The sequence below is a fragment of the Harpia harpyja genome, unplaced genomic scaffold (assembly GCF_026419915.1).
Source record: "Harpia harpyja isolate bHarHar1 unplaced genomic scaffold, bHarHar1 primary haplotype scaffold_39, whole genome shotgun sequence".
Taxonomy (NCBI): Eukaryota; Metazoa; Chordata; class Aves; order Accipitriformes; family Accipitridae; genus Harpia; species Harpia harpyja.
Window position 1 is genome coordinate 1,185,129 of NW_026293320.1, and position 20,371 is coordinate 1,205,499.

Sequence of the window (20,371 nt, forward strand, 5' to 3'; positions counted from 1 at the left end):
GCAGTTCACAGGCCCATTGGCTGTTCTTTCTCATTCATGTGGTTCTTCCTGGGGATTCCCTTCAGGTCTTTTCCTCTTTGTCCCCATGCACATGTTCTTCTGAGGTTGGCATTTGGTCCTGGTTTTCTATTCTCACAGCTCACAAGGCCTGTGTCTTGCTGCACCGTGCAAAGCCCAGACTCTGCCCCAGTAACCCTGCATGGCCACCCTGCAGGGCTGGGCTGGGATGTGGGAGCCTGCCTTCTGTGCCCTTCTTTGCACGTGACAGGATTTGTTATGGGGGCCCCTTGGAGGCGTCCTAGAAAGGGGCCATAGTCTTTGGGCATGTTCCAGCTTGTCCATGCCCCACCACCTTCCAGGCACCCTTCCACCCTCTTGAAGTGTCCCCACACACACACCAGACCAGTCAGGGCTCATTCTGCAGCCTGGTGAAGTGGGCGACCCCAGCCCGGCCTTTTCCTTTTGTTTCTATTCACACTTATAATTCTTCACTTCATTAGATCTTATTAAAGAAGGTTATATCCATTTCATACCTATGCTTTTGTGGCTATATTAATTTGATTTCTATAGCTTTATAAATGTTCTATATATATATATATATAAATGGTAAGGTGAACCTTGCCATCAAACTTACTGAACCTTGTTAAACCAGTGTTAAAACTTTGTTAAATTCCATTGAACTTACTGAACTCTGTCAAATTATTATTTTACCTCAATACAACATACTGCTGCTGCTCTCTTTTGAATGAGGTGCATTCCGCTCTTCTGCGACTCTGTGGGAGGCTAAGGTCCTTCTTGTCCACTCTCTCCTAATAGGACACCTATGAGGAAGAACCTTTTTTTTCTTTGGTCATTGCTGAAAGAAATGGTGAAGGAAGTTCAGAGAGGTGAAACATGGAGGGGTGTGCTTCTGAGTGTATTAAGAGTCCCTAGATGTGCTCTGTGCCTTCTGAAAGGGGAGAAATGCCGCCTTCTAGAGGGCAATGTCGCTGATGCTTGCGGAACCCCTTCTGACTACACAGGTGAGATGCTCCACAGGCATGCTTCTGCCATGCTGTGTATTTGAAGGCACAGGCCAGAAAGCCAAGGATAGGTATCGTAGCAGACAGAGGAACTGGCAATGAGCCTTTCCAAGATGAGTTGGACGAATCTCACTGTGATAGTGGGAGTTGTTCCTGGAGTCACTGTTGCGGTAAAGGGTAAAGGAATTTGGCAGATAATAAACCCCCTTGCGTTCCAGCTTAGCCTCAGATGTCAGAGGCACTGGGGGTGGCTAGGTTTAGTTTCTGAGTAATGTCCGATTCAGCACTATAAGTCCAGTCGCGTAACTATCACGATGACCGATGTACTTATAGCACACTGCACTCTCAGCTTAGCCACGTTCAACGCACAAGAATTACCAGACTTAGGGAGTTTGGTTGCATTAAGGAATTATCATGACTAGATTAATGAGCAGCGCAGTTTATTAAAGTGACAGTACAGGTTGTTGCGGATTGCCGGTGATAAATACGCTGTCTGCAAAGCACGTGCAAATGTTGAATACAGTGCACAAAATCAAAAAATAAAGCAACTCTCTATATAGAGATTTTTAAGTTTCCTGGGGAAGCACTTGGTACAGCCGAGTGTTCAAATCTCACCCACTAGGCTTCCCTATGGAAACCTGTGGGCTATGGACTTCCTATGGGACCAGTCGACTGGTCGCAGAAGTCAGCAATGTCCTCCTGACTTGTCTATGATGGTATCTTCCCTAACGGTCTTCCTCTTTGGGGGTCTTTTTGTACAATTTTTCTTGTAGGTGGAGCTTGAGTGACTCTAGTCATACACATCTTTACTTTGATTGGTATAAAGTTCTCTTGCTTTGCTTTTAAAGGTATATGCTGGAAAAAATTCAGAGCACATGCTCCGGGGGGGGGGTGCTTGCACCTTGGAGGTGGGTAAGTTTTGGGATGGAGGTGTGTTTTGGTAGTATAATGATATTATATAAGCAAAGTTCACCCAGAGGACATGGTTTAGCATGTCACTACTCCAGAACTGGGCACTTATGATATAAATCAGAAGTAAGGCCATAGCGTTGACAGAACCCCCATTGTTTCACCTCCTTGCTTCAGTGGATTCAATGCAGGGACCTTCCATTCTTGTTCTAGTAGTTCCAGTTCCCTATCCCTGCGGTGATATCACAGAGCCTGGCCGTGGTGTCTCCACTCTGCTCCACCCTCCGTGTTGTTTCTCTTAGAGTCAGCATACCAAGCTCCCCTGGTGTTGCTAACATCTAAGCTTGCAGGTTATGTTGCTGAGGGAATTATTATGGAACAGATCTCTTGCATATCCACCGCATTCCACCCTGGAGGTTTACCTTCCCTTAAGGGGGGGACACATATCAGTAAGTCACCTCCAGCAATCACTCCATAGTCACAGACAGAAATGTCAGGGCTCTGTGAGGTGTCCACAGCTGAGCTGTCCTCATGCACTCTTCATACACACAGGGTGTTCAGAGACACGGGTCCTACACTTGCACACGCACAGGCGGTGCATTGCAGCAGTCATAGTGTCTCTCTGGCCTCCTCTTGACACTCCCAGAGGCTGGCAGGTGCCTCAGCCCTGCGGTGTATTGCCCTGCTCTGCACTCATCGGAGATGCCCCAAGGCATGAGGAATGGACACGGGGACCTCAGGTCAAGGAAGCACATCCCAGCGCTGCATTCTGTTGGTTTCCCAGGGGACGTTACTCTCAAAGTGAAGTGACTTCAGGACACTGACATTCATGGCATCCCCAGGAATAGCTGATGGCATTTGTGCTCACTCAGGTTCGTCTCCACACACGCCTGTGATTTGCACGCTTACAACTCATCTGTACAATGCAAGCATGGACAACATTATCAGAATTGAAAAAAACAAAATAAAAAAAATAAATCAACACTAACATCAACAACTACAAAACATATAAATGATAGGTTGGGCCTGTAATGAATTACGTTATGAGTGATATGTAGAAGCAGATGGGCAGTATATTGCTACTAAAAAAACTTCTGGTCATCAGTTTCTGAACTGCATCCTTGAGCTCCTGGTTCCTCATGCTGTAGATGAGAGGGTTCACTGCTGGAGGCACCACCGAATACAGAACTGCCAGCATAGGTCCTGGCGTGGGGAGGAGATGGAGAGGGGCTTCAGGTAGGTAAACATGCCCGTACTGATAAACAGGAAGACCACGGCCAGGTGAAGGAGGCACATGGAAAAGGCTTTGTGCCGCCCCTGCTCAGAGGGCATCCTCAGCATGGCCCTGAAGATGTGCACGTAAGACAGCACAATGATAACAAAACACCCAAATGCCACACAGACACTAACCACAATAAGCCCAGCCTCCCTGAGGTAGGCATCAGAACAGGAGAGCTTGAGGATCTGGGGAACTTCACAGAAGAACTGGTCCACAGCATTGCCATTGCAGAATCGTAGTGAAAATGTGTTGGCCGTGTGCAGCACAGCGTTGAGAAACCCACAGCCCCAGGCAGCTGCTGCCATGTGGACACAAGCTCTGCTGCCCAGGAGGGTTCCGTAGTGCAGGGGTTTGCAGATGGCAACGTAGTGGTCATAGGCCATGACAGTCAGAAGATAAAACTCTGCTGACATCAGAATAAAAAAGAAAAAAACCTGAGAAGCACATCCTTGGTAGGAGATGGCCCTGGTGTCCCAGAGCGAGTTGGCCATGGATTTGGGGACAGTGGTGGAGATGGAGCCCAGGTCGAGGAGGGCGAGGTTGAGGAGGAAGAAGTACATGGGGGTGTGGAGGCGGTGGTCACAGGTTACGGCAGTGATGATGAGGCCGTTGGCCAGGAGGGCAGCCAGGTAGATGCCCAGGAAGAGCCAGAAGTGCAAGAGCTGCAGCTCCCGTGTATCTGCAAATGCCAAGAAGAAGAACTCGCTCATGGAGCTGCCATTGGACATTTGCTGGTTCTTGAAATGGGGGCGCTGTCCTAAGAAGGAAAAGACAGGGGAAAATTACAACAGACTTCTCTGAGCAAAGCCACGCCCTTCTTCCTAGAAATCCACCCCCACATGAATTCCAGCGCATTTCCTTTCTTTGCTTTGTGCTGGCTGAGTGTGCTTTGAGGAGCAGGACCTCTGCCTGTACACTGCCAAGGAGTCAGCTCTGCCCTGCTGGATTATGACAGCAACCAACGTCAGATGTAAACCAACTTTAATGGAAAAGTTCAATATTTGCACTTGGGACTTGCAAGAATGTGAGCTGCAGATGAGAGGCTTAGCATGTCTTTATGATAATTTTTTCTCTGTTTTTGTTTTGTTTTTTTTTTTAATTTCCAGCATCACAGCTGGCGAGTACTGTTTTTAGGGGTAGAAATCCTCATTTTTGTGACTGAAAGTGTGGAGTCTTAAGACAAAACAGGCAAAAGGGCTCAGTGCTCTGTGGCTCAGCACGGTCAAGAGAGCTGCGGTGTCCATTTGTCTTGTTCCCAGCTGCCCTGCGCTTTCACTTTGCTACCTCGAGGATGACTGTGAGACAAGGCGAGTGAAAAGAATCTCAATAGACATAATAAAGGGGGATGAGAGATGATGTTTAGCGCTTACATTGTTGAAATTAGCTGAGGCAGAGACAGTCTTTGATAAGAAGAGCTGGCCCCAAGAACTAGCCAATGAGGTAGAGACAGTTCCTGATAAGAAGCAGGAGCAGGCCCCAAGAGCCAGCTAAGACTGGTCTTGCGGCTTGGGTGAATACCAAGAAACCACTGAGCCTGTGCAAGAAAAGAGGTTACTAGCGGTGACGGAGTCATCTATCTTCATCTCTGCGACCACCAGATGACCACCATAAAGAGGCAGTGCGCAAGCGCAGTTGAGAGGAGACTATGGAAATGACCTCTCGGAGCGAATTTTAATATGAAGCGGGGATAGGTCATGCGTATGTATAGGTGTATTGTGAATATGTAACACTTGACTGTATAAACTTGAGACGAACTGCCGAGTCGGGCGTGCACGACTTTGGTGGGACTACCCCCCGTGCTGCCCAGTGCTGAATGAACATACCTACTTTACAGTCTCACTGATTGTGGAGTCTGTTTCTGCACGTCAAGGTAAGGAGGCCAGGTCTACCCAGCCCACATCGGTACAGAGACCAGGTCAACCCCGCCCTTGCAAGTAGGGAGGTCAGGTCTACCCTGGAATGGTTAGGGACGCCAGGCCTACCCCGGAGCATCAGGTAGGGATAACAGTCCAACCCCAGAGGTTCAGGTGGGGAGGTTGGATCTTCCCCCGCGAGCCTGTAGGGACAGCAGGTGTACCCCGGAGTACCAGTAGGGGTACCGGTACGACTGCGCAGGATCAGGTAGGGATCCAGGCCTACCCCAGAGCATCAGGTAGGGACGCCAGGCCTGCCACAGAGGGTTAGGTAGGGACAGCGGGTTAACCCCTGCACGTCCATAGGGACAGGAGGTGTACCCTGGAGTACCAGTAGGGGTACCCATATTACTCTGGAGTACCAGTAGGGGTAACGGTACTATTGTGCAGGGTCAAGGAACGGATGCCAGGCCTAACCCGGAGAATCAAGTAGGGATAGCAGGGCGAGCCAAGAGCATCAAGTAGGGAGGGCGGGTCTGGCCCACTGACGCCGGCAGAGAGGCCAGGTCTACCCTCCGAGCGCGGGCAGAGAGACCAGATCTACCCTGCCCTTGCTGACAGGGATGCGAGTTCTACCTGCCATTGCCAGCAGGGAGGCCAGGTCGACCCTGCCCTTACCAACAGGGAGGCCAGGTCTACCCCACCTGCGCGGTTAGGGAGGTCAGGTCTACCCAGCCCATGTGGGTAGGGAGGCCATGCGTGACCCGCCCGCGAGGGTAGGGAGGCTAGGTCTACCCCGCCTTTGCCGGCAAGGCGGCCAGGTCTACCCCGCATGCACGGGTAGGGAGGCCAGGTCTACTCAGCCCGCGAAGGTAGGGAGGCCGGTTCTACACAGCCCTTGCCAGTAGGGAGGCCAAGTCTACCCCTCTCTTGCTGGCAGGGCAGGCCAGGTCTACCCCGCTCTTGCTGGCAGGGCAGTCCAGGTCTACTCCAGTGGCACCGGAAGGAGGCCAGTTTTACCCCACCTGTGCCGGCAGGGAGGCCATGTCTACCCGCCCTCGGTGGTAGGGAGGCCAGGTATACCCCACTGGGGCCGGCATGGAGACCAGGTCTAACCCGGCATTGCCAGCAGGGAGGTCAGGTCTACCCCACCTGCGCGGGTAGGGAGGCAAGGTCTACCCCACCAGCGACAGGAAAGAGGCCAGATCTACCCCGTCCTTATCGGTAGGGAAGCCAGGTCCACCCCACTGGCGCTGGCAGGGTGGCCAGGTCTACCCAGTCCATGCGGGAAGAGAGGCCAGGTCTACACCACCCTTCCCACAGGTAGACCAGGTCTACCCTCCCAGCGCAGGCAGAAAGGCCAGACCTACCCCGCCATTGCCATCAGGGAGGCAAGGTCTACCCCACACTTGTCGGCAGGGAGGAGAGGTCTACCCCACCAATGCAGGTAGGGAGCCCAGGACTGACCCGCCCGTGTGGGTAGGGAGGCCAGTTGTACCCAGCCCTTGCGAGCAAGACGGCCAGGTCTAAGACTCCCTTGCTGGCAGGGAGGCCAGGTCTACCCCACCCGCGCGTGTAGGGAGGCCAGGTCTACCCCACTGGCACTGGCAGGGAGGCCAGGTCTACCCCACCCGCGCGGGTAGGGAGGCGTGGTCTACCAAGCCCTCACAGTTAGGGTGGCCTGGTCTACCCCGCCTGCGCAGCTAGAGAGGACAGGTCGACCCTGCCTGCGTGGATAGGGAGGCAAGGTCTATCCCACCGATGCCGTCATGGAGGACAGGTCTACAGCACCCGCGAGGTATAGTGAGGCCAGGTCTACAATGCCCACGCGTTTAAGGAGGCCAGGTCTACCCCGAAGGCACCGGCAAGGAGGCGAGGTCTACCCTGCCCATGCGGGTATGGAGGCCAGGTCTACCACACCCGCTTGGGTAGGGAGGCATGGTCTACCCCTCCTGCATGGGTAGGGATGCAAGGTCTATCCAGCCCGCACGGGTAGGGAGGCCTGGTCTACCCCGTCGGTGCTGGCAGGGAAGCCAGGTCTACCTCCCCCGTGCGGGTGTGGAGGCAAGGTCTACGCCGCCCGCGCAGGCAGGGAGGCCAAATCTACCCTGCCCGGGCGGGAAGGGAGGCCAGGTGAACACTGCGCGCTCCGGAAGGAAGGCCAGGTCTACCCCGCCCACGCGGATAGGGAGGCCAGGTCTACCCCGCCCGTGCGGGTATGGAGGCCAGGTCTACCTCGACCACGCGGGTAGGGAGGCCAGTTGTACCCTGCGCGCATGGGCAGGAATGCCAGGTCTACCCCGCCGGCGCCAAAATGGAGGTCAGCTCTACCCCGCCCGCGCGGGTAGGGAAACCAAGTCTACCCCATCTGCGCCGTCAAGGAGGCCAGATCTACACCTCCGGCACTGGCAGGGTGGCCAGCTCTACCCCGCCGGAACCAAAGTGAGGCCAGGTCTACCCTGTCCGTGTGGGTAGGAAGACCAGATCTAAGCCAACTCTTCCGGCAAGGAGGCCAGGACTACTCCGCCCGCGCGGGTAAGAAGGCCAGCTCTACTCCGCCCGCACGGGTAAGAAGGCCAGGTCAACCCCGCCGGGGCCGGCAGGGAGACCAGGTCGACCCCGCCATCGCAGGTTGGGAGGCCAGGTCTACCCCGCTGTTCGCTGGCAGGGTGGCCAGGTCTACCTCGCACAGGCGGGTAGGAAGGCCAGGTCTAACCCGCCCGCGCCAGCGGGGAGGCCAGGTATACCCCACTGGGTAGGGAGGCCAGGTCTATCCCACCGGCGCCGGCAAGGTGGCCAGGTCTACCCCGCCCGTGCTCGTATGGAGGCCATGTCTACCCTAAGTGCGTGGGCAGGGAGGCATGGTCTACCTCTCCCGTGTGGGTAGGGAGGCCAGGTCAACCCCGAAGGCACCGGCAAGAAGGTGAGGTCTACCCCACCCATGCAGGTATGGAGGCCAGGTTTACCACACCCGTGTGGGTAGGGAGGCATGGTCTACCCATCCCATGTGGGTAGGGACGCCAATTCTACCCCGCCGGCGCCTGCAGGGCGACCAGGTCTACCCCGCCCGCTCGGGTAGGGAAGCCAGGTCTACCTCTCCCGTGCCGGTAGTGACGCGAGGTCTACCCCGCCGGCGCAGGTAGGGAGGCCAGGTGTACCCCACCTGCGCGTGTAGGGGAGCCAGTTCTACGTCGCCTGCGCCGGTAGGGAGTCCAGCTCTACCACGACAGCGTGGGTGTGGAGACCAGGTCTACCACGCCCGCATGGGTAGGGAGGCCAGGTCTACCCCATCGGCGCCGGCAGGGAGGTCAGGTCTACCGTGCCGGAGCCGGCAGGGGGGTAAGGTCTACCCCGCCGGCGCCGGCAGGGATGCGAGGTCTACCTCGCCCGCGCTGGTAGTGAGGCCAGGTCTACCCCGCCGGCGCGGGTAGGGAGTCCAGGTCTACCCTGCCCGCGCGTGTAGGGAAGCCAGGTCTACCCCGCCGGCACCAACAGGTGGGCCAGGTCTACCCCGCCCATGTGGGTAGGGAAACCAGGTCTATCCCTCCTGTGCCGGTAGTGATGCCAGGTCTACCCCGCCCACGTGGGTAGGGCAGCCAGGTCTACGCAGCCCGCGCGGGTAGGTAGGCCAGGTTTACCCCGCCCACGCTGGTAGGCAGGCCAGGTCTACCCCACCCGAGCGGGCAGGGAGGCCAGGTCAACCCCGCCCACGTGGGTTGGGAGGCCAGGTCTACCCCGCCCACACGGGTAGTGAGCTCAGGTCTACCCCTCTTGCACGGACAGGGAGGCCAGGTCTACCCCCCACTCGGGTAGGGAGGCCAAGTCTACCTCTCTGTGCCCGTAGTGAGGCCAGGTCTACTTCGCTCGCGTGGGTAGGGAGGCCAGCTCTACCCCGCCAGAGCTGTAGGGAGGCCAGGTCTACCCCGTCTGCGTTGGTAGGGAGGCCACGTCTACCTCGCCTGCCCGGGCAGGGAGGGCAAGTCTACCCCGCCCACGTGGGTACGGAAGCCAGGTCTACCCCGCCCGCCCGGGTAGGGAGATCTAGTCTACCTCTCCCGTGCAGGTAGTGAGGCCAGGTCTATCCCGCCCACGCTGGTAGGCAGGGCAGGTCTACCCCGCCCGAGCGGGCAGGGAGGCCATGTCTACCCCGCCCACGTGGGTATGGAGGGCAGGTGTACCCTGCCAGCGCGGGTAAGGAGGCCAGGTGTACCCCGCCCACGCGGGTAGGGAGGTCAGGTCTATAACACCACTGCCAGCAGGGATGCCAGGTCTACCCCTTCCGCGCGGGTACAGAGGCCAGGTCTACCGTGCCCACACGGGTAGGGAGGCCAGATGTACCCCGCCCACGCGGATCGTGAGGCCAGGTCTACCTCGCCCGCGTGGGTAGGGAGGTCAAGTCTACCTCTCCCATGCCCCTAGTGAGGCCAGGTCTACCCTGCCCAAAGGGGTAGGGAGGGCAGTTCTACACCGCCCGCGTGGGTAGGGAGGGCAGTTCTACCCAGCCGGCACCGGCAGGGAGGCGAGGTCTACCCCCCTGCTCCGGTAGGGAGGCCAAGTCTACCTCTCCCATTCTGGTAGTGAGGCCAGGTCTACTGCGCTCACGCAGGTAGGGAGGCAAGGTCTAACCATCCCGTGTGGACAGGAAGGCCAGGTCTACCCCACCCACGTGGGTAGGGAGGCCAGGTCTACCCCGCCCACGTGGGTACGGAGGGCAGGTCTACAAATCCCGCGCGGGTAGGGGGGCCAGGTCTACCCCGCCCGCGCGGACAGGGAGGCAATGTCTACCCCACCCGCGCGGGTAGGGAGGCCAGTCAACCCGGCCAGAGCCCATAGGCAGGCCAGGTCTACATCGCCCGCGGGGGTAGGGAGGCCAGGTCTACCCCAACTGTTCTAGGAAGGGAGGCAAGATCTACCCCGCCAGCACGGGTATGGAGGACAGGTCTACCCCTCCCGCGTGGGTAGGGAGGCCAGGTCTACCTCGAACGCGCAGACAGGGAGGCCAGATCTACCCCACCGGCGCCGGCAGGGATACCAGGTCTACCCCACGGGGTCCGGCAGGGACGCCAGGTCTAACCTGCTTGAGAGGGTAAGTAGGACAGGTCTACCCCGCCCACGTGGGCAGGGAGGCCAGGTCTACCCGCCAGCGCGGGCAGGGAGGCGAGGTCTAATCTGCCCGCGCGGGTATGGAGGCCAGGACTACCCCACCTGCGTGGACAGTGAGGCCAGGTCTACCCCCCAGCTCGGGTAGGGAGGCCAAGTCTACCTCTCACGTGCCGGTAGTGAGGCCAGGTCTACCCTGCCCGCGCAGGTAGGGAGGCAAGGTGTTTCCCACCCATGCAGGTAGGGAGGCCAGGTCTACCCCGACACAGCCCGTAGGGAGGACAGGTCTACCACGCCCGTGTGGGTAGGGAGGCCAGGTCTACCCTGCTTGCGCGGACAGGAACTCCAGGTCTACCCCAGCCACGCGGGTAGGGAGGCCAGGTCTACCCCGCCAGAGCCCGTAGGGAGGCCAGGTCTACCCCGCCCGCGCGGTTAGGGAGGCCATGTCTACCCTGACGGCGCCGGCAGGGGGGCCAGGTCTACCCCACCCGTGTGGGATGGGAATCCAGGTCTACCTCTCCCGTGCCGGTAGTAAGGCCAGGTCTACCCCGCCCATGCGGGTAGGGAAGCCAGGTCTACCCCGCCCGTGCGGGTAGGGAGGACAGGTCTACCCCGCCCGCCAGTGTAGGGAGGCCAGGTCTACACTGCCAGCGCCGGTAGGGTGGCCAGGTCTACCCTGCGGGCACCGGCAGGGACGCCAGGTCTACCGCGCCTGTGCGGGTAGGGAAGCCATGTCTACCTCCCCCACGCCTCTAGAGAGGCCAGGTCTACCCCGCCCGCGCTGGTATGGAGGCCAGGTCTACCCGGCCCACGCGGGCAGGAAGTACAGGTCTACCCCACCTGCGCGGACGGGGAGGCCATGTCGACCCCACCCGCGTTGGTAGGGAGGCCAGGTCTACCCCGCCCATGCGGGTAGGGAGGCCAGGTCTACCCCACCCGCGTGGGTATGGAGGCCAGGTCTACCCCGCAGGCGCCGGCAGGGAGGTCAGGTCTACCCCGCCCGTGTGTGCAGGGAGGGCAGGTCTACCCCGCCCGCGCAGTCAAGGAGGCCATGTCTACCCCACCCGCATGGGTAGGGAGGCCAGGTACACCCCGCACGCGAGGGCAGGGAAGCCTGTTCTACCCCGCTGGTGCAGGTAGGGAGGCCATGTCTACCCCGTCAGCGACGGTAGGGAGGCCATGTCTACCCTACCGGCGCCGGCAGGGAGGCCAGGTCTAGCGCGCCGGCGCCGGCAGGGTCGCCTGTCTACCCGGCCCACATCGGCAGGGAAGCCAGTTCTACCCTGCCGCGTCCGGCATGTAAGCCAGTTCTACCCCGCCGGCGCCGGCAGGTAAGGAGGTCTACCCCACTGGCGCTGGCAGGGAGGCCAGGTCTAGCGCGCCGGCGCCGGCAGGGACGCCTGTCTACCTGGCCCGCATCGTCAGGGAAGCCAGTTCTACCCTGCCGCGTCAGGCAGGGAAGCCAGGTCTACCCCGCTGGCGCCGGCAGGGAGGCCAGTCCTACCCCGACGGCGCCGGCAGGGAGGCCAGGTCTACCCCGCTGGCGCCGGCAGGGAGGCCAGGTCTACCCCGCTGGCGCCAGCAGGGAGGACATGTCTACCCCTCTCGCAGCAGCAGGGAGGACGGTCTACCCCTCCCGCGCCGGCAGGGAGGCCTGTCTACCCGGCCTGCCCCGGCAGCGAGGCCCGGTCTACCCCACTCGCGCTGGCAGGGAGGCCAGGTCTACCCCGCCGGCGCTATCACGCAGGCCAGGTCTACCCTTCCCGCGGCAGCTGGGAGGCTGGTCTGTGTGGGATACTTGGAAAGTAATGGGCACATAGTGAACAATCCAGACTCGATGTAATTGATCAATTTGTGAGCCAAGCATGTTTTGTAGGCAGCAGGCTTCAAGGACGCTTTGCTTGTGGACACATATTTAGCTAACGGTAGTAAGAGCATTCCAGACGCCTTTAGAAGGCTTTGAACAGAATAAACAAGAAGACAAAAAAAGAAAGATGCCAATTAGAAGAACACAGGTGCGCATTCCACGATAAAGGGAACTTGGCACAAAGAACCTCAATTCCACAGCTTATCTTGACCAATTAGACTGAGACAAGTTTCGCATGTTTTAGTTAATACAACCAATTATACCTTATGTTTATGCGCGTGTACAGTGTTGATATAACCAATCATTAGGTGTAACTAGGCGCGTGGACAGCTCATGCTAACCAATCTCTAATTTGCTTATGCGTGAACAGAAACTAGAATGAACATATACATCGAGCTATCTTGGCAATAAAGTGGCATCTGCTTGATCATAGTGATTGTGTGCAGTGTCCGTGACTTCCGCGTCAACAGACCTGGCCTCCCTGCCAGCGCAGGCGGTATAAACCTGGTCTCCGTACCCTCGCGGGCGGGGTAGACCTGGCCTCCCTTTTCGTGACCAGGGTAGACATGGCCTCCCTACCCTCTCTGGATGGGTAGACCTGGCCTCCCTGCCGTCGCCAGCAGGGTAGACCTGGCCTCCCTCCCGGCGCCAACGGGGTAGAACTAGCCTCCCTGCCGCTGCGGGCCGAGTACACTTGGCCTCCCTGCCGCTCAGCCCTGGTAGACCTGGCCTCCCTGCTGCCGAGCCGGGTAGACCTGGTCTCCCTGCCGGCGCCGGCGGGGTATACATGGCCTCCCTAGTGGAGCTGGCGGGGTGGACCCGGCCTCCCTGCCGGCGCGGGAGGGGTAGACCTGGCCTCCCTGCCGGCGCCGGCAGCGTAGACCTGGCCTCTCTGCCGGCGCCGGCGGGGTAGACCTGGCCGCCCTGCCAGCGCCGGCGGGGTAGACGTGGCCTCCCTGCCGGCACAGGCAGGGTAGACCTTGCCTCCCTGCCGGCGCTGGTGGGGTAGACCTGGCATCCCTTGCAGTGCCGGCGGGGTAGACCTGGCCTCACTGGCGGGGCCGGCTGGGTAGACCTGACCTCCCTGGTGGTGCCGCGGGGTAGACCTGGCCTCCCTGCCGGCGTGGGAGGGGTAGAAATGGCCTCCCTGCCTGCACCGGCGGGGTAAACCTGACCTCCCTGGTGGTGCCGGCGGGGTAGACCTGGCATCTCTGCCGGTGCCGGCAGGGTAGACCTGGCCTCCCTGCCGGGGGCGGTGGGGTAGAACTGGCCTAAATTCCGGCGCGGGCCGGGTAGACCTGGCCTCCCTGCCGTCGCTGACGGGATAGACCTGGCCTCTCTGCCGGTGCCTGTGGGGTAGACCTGGCCACCCTGCCAGAGCCAGTGTTACATTTTAAAAAAATCAAATCTGATTACAGCTAAAATCTTAGGAATATAAAGTTATTGTGTGTGACTATAGTAGATAAAGATCTTAAAGAATGTGTAGTACTGTACTTTTAGCTGATTATCATTGGCTTATATTTTCCTTTAAGAAGCCAAGAAGATTTGCTTTTGGAAACTCCCTACCTTTCCCATCTTGATAACTGAAAGACCAATCCTTGAAAAGGTTAGATTTCAAAAGAGAAAGGGGTAGACCTGGCCTGCCTGTCGGCTACGGCGGTTTAGACCTGGCATCCTTGCCGGCGCGGGCGTGGTAGATCTGGCCTCCCTGCCGGCGCCGGCGGGGTAGACCTGGCATCCCTTGCGGCGCAGACCTGGCATCCCTTGCGGCGCCGGCTGGGTAGACCTGACCTCACTGCCGGCGCTGGCGGGGTAGACCTGACCTCAATGCCGGCGCTGGCGGGGTAGACCTGACCTCACTGCCGACGCCAGCGGGGTAGACCTGGCCTGCCTGTCGGCTACGGCGGGTTAGACCTGGCATCCTTGCCGGCGCGGTCGGGGTAGACCTGGCCTCCCTACCAGCGCGGTCGGGGTAGACCTGGCCTAAATTCCGGCGCAGGCCGGGTAGAGCTGGGCTCCCAGCCGGCGCTGGCGGGTTAGACCTGCCCTATCAGCCACTGCCGGCGGGGTAGATCTGGCCGCCCTGCCAACGCCGGCGGGGTAGACGTGGCCTCCCTGCCGGCACAGGCTGGGTAGACCTTGGCTCCCTGCCGGCGTGGTGGGCAAGACGTGGCCTCCCTGCCGGCACCGGAGGGTTAGACCTGGCCTCTCTGCCGCCGCGCGCCGGCTTGACCTGGACTCCCTGCGCGCGTGGGGCGGGTAGACATGGCTTCTCTGCCGGCGTGGGAGGGGTAAAGCTGGCCTAAATTCCGGCACGGGCAAGGTAGACCTGGGCTCCCTGCCGGCGCGGACCGGGTAGACCTGGCCTCCCTGCTGGCACCGGAGGGTTAGACCTGGCCTCTCTGCTGCCGCGCGCCGGCTATACCTGGCCACACCGCCGGCGCGGGCCAGGTAGACCTGGCCTCACTGCCAGCGCGGGAGGGGTAGACCTGACCTCACTGCCGACGCCGGCGGGGTAGACCTGGCTTGCCTGTCGGCTACGGCGGGTTAGACCTGGCCTCCTTGCCGGCGCGGTCGGGGTAGACCTGGCCTCCCTACCGGCGCGGGAGGGGTAGACCTGGCCTAAATTCCGGCGCAGGCCGGGTAGACCTGGGCTCCCAGCCGGCGCTGGCGGGTTAGACCTGCCCTATTAGCCGCTGCCGGCGGGGTAGACCTGACCGCCCTGCCAACGCCGGCGGGGTTGACGTGGCCTCCCTTCCCGCACAGGCTGGGTAGACCTTGGCTCCCTGCCGGCGCTGGCGGGCAAGACCTGGCCTCACTGCCGGTGTGGGCCAGGTAGACCTGGCCTCCCTGCCGGCGCCGGCAGCGTAGACTTGGCCTCCCTGCCGGCGCAGACCGGGTAGACCTGGCCTCCTTGCTGTCGCGGGCGGGGTAGACGTGGCCTCCCTGTCGGCACCGGAGGCATAGACCTGGCCTCTCTGCCGCCGCGCGCCGGCTAGACCTGGACTCCCTGCCCGCGCGGGCCGGGTAGACCTGGCTTCTCTGCCGGCGTGGGAGGGGTAGAGCTGGCTTAAATTCCGGCAAGGGTAGAGTAGACCTGGGCTCCCAGCCGGCGCCTGCGTGGTAGACCTGGCTTCTCTGCCGCTGCCGGCGGGGTAGACCTGGCCGCCCTGCCAGCGCCGGCGGGGTAGACGTGGCCTCCCTGCCGGCGGCGGCGGGGTAGACCTGGCATCCCTTGCGGCACTGGTGGGGTAGACCTGACCTCACTGCCGGCGCCGGCGGGGTAGACCTGGCATCCCTTGCGGCGCCGGCTAGGTAGACCTGACCTCACTGCCGGCGCCGGCGGGGTAGTCCTGACCTCACTGCCGGCGCCGGCGGGGTAGACCTGGCTTGCCTGTCGGCTACGGCGGGTTAGACCTGGCCTCCTTGCTGGCGCGGTCGGGGTAGACCTGGCCTCCCTACCGGCGCGGGAGGGGTAGACCTGGCCTAAATTCCGGCGCAGCCCAGGTAGACCTGGGGTCCCAGGCGGCGCTGGCAGGTTAGACCTGCCCTATCAGCCGCTGCCGGCGGGGTAGACCTGGCCGCCCTGCCAACGCCGGCGGGGTAGACGTGGCCTCCCTGCCGGCACAGGCTGGGTAGACCTTGGCTCCCTGCCGGCGCTGGCGGGGTAGACCTGGCCTCCCTGCCGGCGTGGGCCAGGTAGACCTGGCCTCCCTGCCAGCGCCGGCAGCATAGAGCTGGCCTCCCTGCCGGCGCGGACCGGGTAGACCTGGCATCCTTGCTGGTGCGGTCGGGGTAGACCTTGCCTCCCTGCCGGCACCAGAGGGTTAGACCAGGCCTCTCTGCCGCCGCGTGCCGGCTAGACCTGGACTCCCTGCCCACGCGGGCCGGGTAGACCTGGCCTCACTGCCGGCATGGGAGGGGTAGAGCTGGCCTAAATTCTGGCACGGGCAGGCTAGACCTGGGCTCCCTGCCGGCGCCTGCGTGGTACACCTGGACTCTCTGCTGCTGCCGGCGGCATAGACCTTGCCACCCTGCCATTGCCGGCGGGGTAGACCTGGCCTGCCTGTCGGCTACGGCGGGTTAGACATGGCCTCCTTGCTGGCGCGGTTGGGGTAGACCTGGCCTCCCTGCCGGCACCGGAGGGTTAGACCTGACCTCTCTGCCGCTGCCGGCGGGGTAGACCTGGCCGCCCTGCCAGCGCCGGCGGGGTAGACATGGCCTCCCTGCCGGCGCGGGCGTGGTAGACCTGGCCTCTCTGCCAGCGCCGGCGGGGTAGATCTGGCATCTCTTGCGGCGCTGGCAGGGTAGACCTGACCTCACTGCCGGCGCCGGCGGGGTAGACCTGGCATCCCTTGCGGCGCCGGCTGGGTAGACCTGACCTCACTGCCGGCGCCGGCGGGGTAGTCCTGACCTCACTGCCGGCTACGGCGGGGTAGACCTGGCCTCCTTGCCGGCGCGGTCGGGGTAGACCTGGCCTCCCTACCAGCGCGGGAGGGGTAGACCTGGCCTACATTCCGGCGCAGGCCGGGTAGACCTTGGCTCCCAGCCGGCGCTGGCGGGTTAGACCTGCCCTATCAGCCGCTGCCGGCGGGGTAGACCTGGCCGCCCTGCCAACGCCGGCGGGGTAGACATGGCCTCCCTGCCGGCACAGGCTGGGTAGACCTTGGCTCCCTGCCGGCGCCGGCGGAGTAGACCTGGCATCCCTTGCGGCGCCGGCTAGGTAGACCTGACCTCACTACCGGTGCCGGGGGGTAGTCCTGACCTCACTGCCGGCGCCGGCGGGGTAGACCTGGCTTGCCTGTCGGCTACGGCGGGTTAGACCTGGCCTCCTTGCTGGCGCGGTCGGGGTAGACGTGGCCTCCCTGCCGGCACAGGCTGGGTAGACCTTGGCTCCCTGCCGGCGCTGGCGGGGTAGACCTGGCCTCCCTGCCGGCGTGGGCCGGGTAGACCTGGCCTCCCTGCCAGCGCCGGCGGGGTAGTCCTGACCTCACTGCCGGCGCCGGCGGGGTAGTCCTGACCTCACTGCCGGCGCCGGCGTGGTAGTCCTGACCTCTACTGCCGGCGCCGGCGGGGTAGACCTGGCCTCCCTACCGGCGCGGGAGGGGTAGACCTGGCCTAAATTCCGGCGCAGACCGGGTAGACCTGGGCTCCCAGCCTGTGCTGGCGGGTTAGACCTGCCCTATCAGCCGCTGCCGGGGGGGTAGACCTGGCCGCCCTGCCAACGCCGGCGGGGTAGACATGGCCTCCCTGCCGGCACAGGCTGGGTAGACCTTGGCTCCCTGCCGGCGCCGGCGGAGTAGACCTGGCATCCCTTGCGGCGCCGGCTAGGTAGACCTGACCTCACTACCGGTGCCGGGGGGTAGTCCTGACCTCACTGCCGGCGCCGGCGGGGTAGACCTGGCTTGCCTGTCGGCTACGGCGGGTTAGACCTGGCCTCCTTGCTGGCGCGGTCGGGGTAGACGTGGCCTCCCTGCCGGCACAGGCTGGGTAGACCTTGGCTCCCTGCCGGCGCTGGCGGGGTAGACCTGGCCTCCCTGCCGGCGTGGGCCGGGTAGACCTGGCCTCCCTGCCAGCGCCGGCGGGGTAGTCCTGACCTCACTGCCGGCGCCGGCGGGGTAGTCCTGACCTCACTGCCGGCGCCGGCGTGGTAGTCCTGACCTCTACTGCCGGCGCCGGCGGGGTAGACCTGGCCTCCCTACCGGCGCGGGAGGGGTAGACCTGGCCTAAATTCCGGCGCAGACCGGGTAGACCTGGGCTCCCAGCCTGTGCTGGCGGGTTAGACCTGCCCTATCAGCCGCTGCCGGGGGGGTAGACCTGGCCGCCCTGCCAACGCCGGCGGGGTAGACATGGCCTCCCTGCCGGCACAGGCTGGGTAGACCTTGGCTCCCTGCCGGCGCTGGCGGGCAAGACCTGGCCTCCCTGCCGGCGCGGACCGGGTAGACTTGGCCTCCCTGCCGGCACCGGAGGGTTAGACCTGACCTCTCTGCCGCTGCCGGCGGGGTAGACCTGGACTCCCTGCTGGCGCTGGCAGCGTAGACCTGGCCTCCCTGCCTGCGCGGACCGGGTAGACCTGGCCTCCTTGCCGGCACGGTCGGGGTAGACTTGGCCTCCCTGCCGGCACCGGAGGGTTAGACCTGGCCTCTCTGCCGCCGCGTGCCGGCTAGACCTGGACTACCTGCCCGCGCGGGCCGGGTAGACCTGGCTTCACTGCCGGCGTGGGAGGGGTAGAACTGGCCTAAATTCCGGCACGGGCAGTGTAAACCTGGGCTCCCAGCCGGCGCCTGCGTGGTAGACCTGGCCTCCCTGCCGGCGCGGGAGTCGTAGACCTGGCCTCCCTGCCGGCGCCGGCGGAGTAGACCTGGCATCCCTTGCGGCGCCGGCTGGGTAGACCTGACTTCACTGCCGGCGTCGGCGGCGTAAACCTGGTCTGCCTGTCGGCTATGGCGGTTTAGACATGGCCTCCTTGCCGGCGCGGTTGGGGTAGAGCTGGCCTCCCTGCCAGCACCGGGGGGTTAGACCTGACCTCTCTGACGCTGCCGGCGGGGTAGACCTGGCCGCCCTGCCAGCGCCGGCGGGGTAGACCTGGCCTCCCTGCCGGCGCGGGCGTGGTAGACCTGGCCTCCCTGCCGGCGCCGGCGGGGTAGACCTGGCATCCCTTGCGGCGCCGGCTGGGTAGACCTGACCTCAATGCCGGCGAAGTCGGGGTAGACCTGGCCTCCCTACCGGCGCGGGAGGGGTAGACCTGGCCTCTCTGCCGCTGCCGGCGGGGTAGACCTGACCGCCCTGCCAACGCCGGTGGGGTAGATGTGGCCTCCCTGTCTGCACAGATTGGGTAGACCTTGGCTCCCTGCCGGTGCTGGCGGGCAAGACCTGGCCTCCCTGCCGGTGTGGGCCAGGTAGACCTGGCCTCCCTGCCAGCGCCGGCAGCGTAGACCTGGCCTCCCTGCCGGCGCAGACCGGGTAGACCTGGCCTCCTTGCCGGCGCGGTCAGGGTAGACCTGGCCTCCCTGCCGGCACCAGAGGGTTAGACCTGGCCTCTCTGCCGCCGCGCGCCGGCTAGACATGGACTCCCTGCCCGCGCTGGCCGGGTAGACCTGGCCTCACTGCCGGCGTGGGAGGGGTAGAGCTGGCCTAAATTCCGGCACGGGCAGGGTAGACGTGGTCTCCCTGCCGGCGCGGGCGTGGTAGACCTGGCCTCCCTGCCGGCGCCGACGGGGTAGACCTGGCATCCCTTGCGGCGCCGACTGGGTACACCTGACCTCCGTGCCGGCGCCGGCGGGGTAGACCTAGCCTCACTGACGGAGTGGGAGTTGTAGAGCTGACCTAAATTCCGACACGGGCAGGGTAGACCTGGCCTTCCAGCCGGCGCCTGCGTGGTAGACCTGGCCTCTCTGCCGCTGCCGGCGGGGTAGACCTGGCCGCCCTTCCAGCGCCGGCGGGGTAGACGTGGCCTCCCTGCCAGCGCGGGCGTGGTAGACCTGGCCTCCCTGCCGGCGCCGGTGGGGTAGACGTGGCATCCCTTGCGGCGCCGGCTGGGTAGACCTGACCTCACCGCCGGAGCCGGCGGGGTAGACCTGACCTCACTGCCTGCGCCGGCGGGGTAATCCTGGCCAGCCTGTCGTCTACGGCGGGTTAGACCTGCCCTTCTTGCCGGCGCTGTCGGGGTAGACCTGGCCTCCCTACCAGCGCGGTCGGGGTAGACCTGGCCTAAATTCCGGCGCAGGCCGGGTAGACCTGGGCTCCCAGCCGGCGCTGGCGGGTTAGAGCTGCCCTATCAGCTGCTGCCGGCGGGGTTGACGTGGCCGCCCTGCCAACGTCGGCGGGGTAGACGTGGCCTCCCTGCCGGCACAGGCTGGGTAGACCTTGGCTCCCTGCCGGCGCTGGCGGGCAAGACCTGGCCTCCCTGCCGGCGTGGGCCAGGTATACCTGGCCTCCCTGCCGGCGCCAGCAGCGTAGACCTGGCCTCCCTACCGGCGCGGACCGGGTAGACCTGGCCTCCTTGCCGGCGCGGTCGGGGTAGACCTGGCCTCCCTGCCGCCGCGCGCCGGCTAGACCTGGACTCTCTGCCCGCGTGGACCGGGTCGACCTGGCCTCACTGCCGGCGTGGGAGGGGTAGACCTGGCCTAAATTCCGGCGCAGGCCGGGTAGACCTGGGCTCCCAGCCGGCGCTGGCGGGTTAGAGCTGCCCTATCAGCTGCTGCCGGCGGGGTTGACGTGGCCGCCCTGCCAACGTCGGCGGGGTAGACGTGGCCTCCCTGCCGGCACAGGCTGGGTAGACCTTGGCTCCCTGCCGGCGCTGGCGGGCAAGACCTGGCCTCCCTGCCGGCGTGGGCCAGGT

The 20,371-nt window shown here is 62.9% G+C and overlaps 1 pseudogene; it reads right to left on the bottom strand.

Annotated features, from left to right (window-relative positions):
* Positions 1-2,967: 2,967 nt before the first annotated feature.
* LOC128138344 (olfactory receptor 14A16-like) lies at positions 2,968-3,938 on the bottom strand (annotated as a pseudogene).
* Between the last annotated feature and the right edge of the window lie 16,433 nt (positions 3,939-20,371).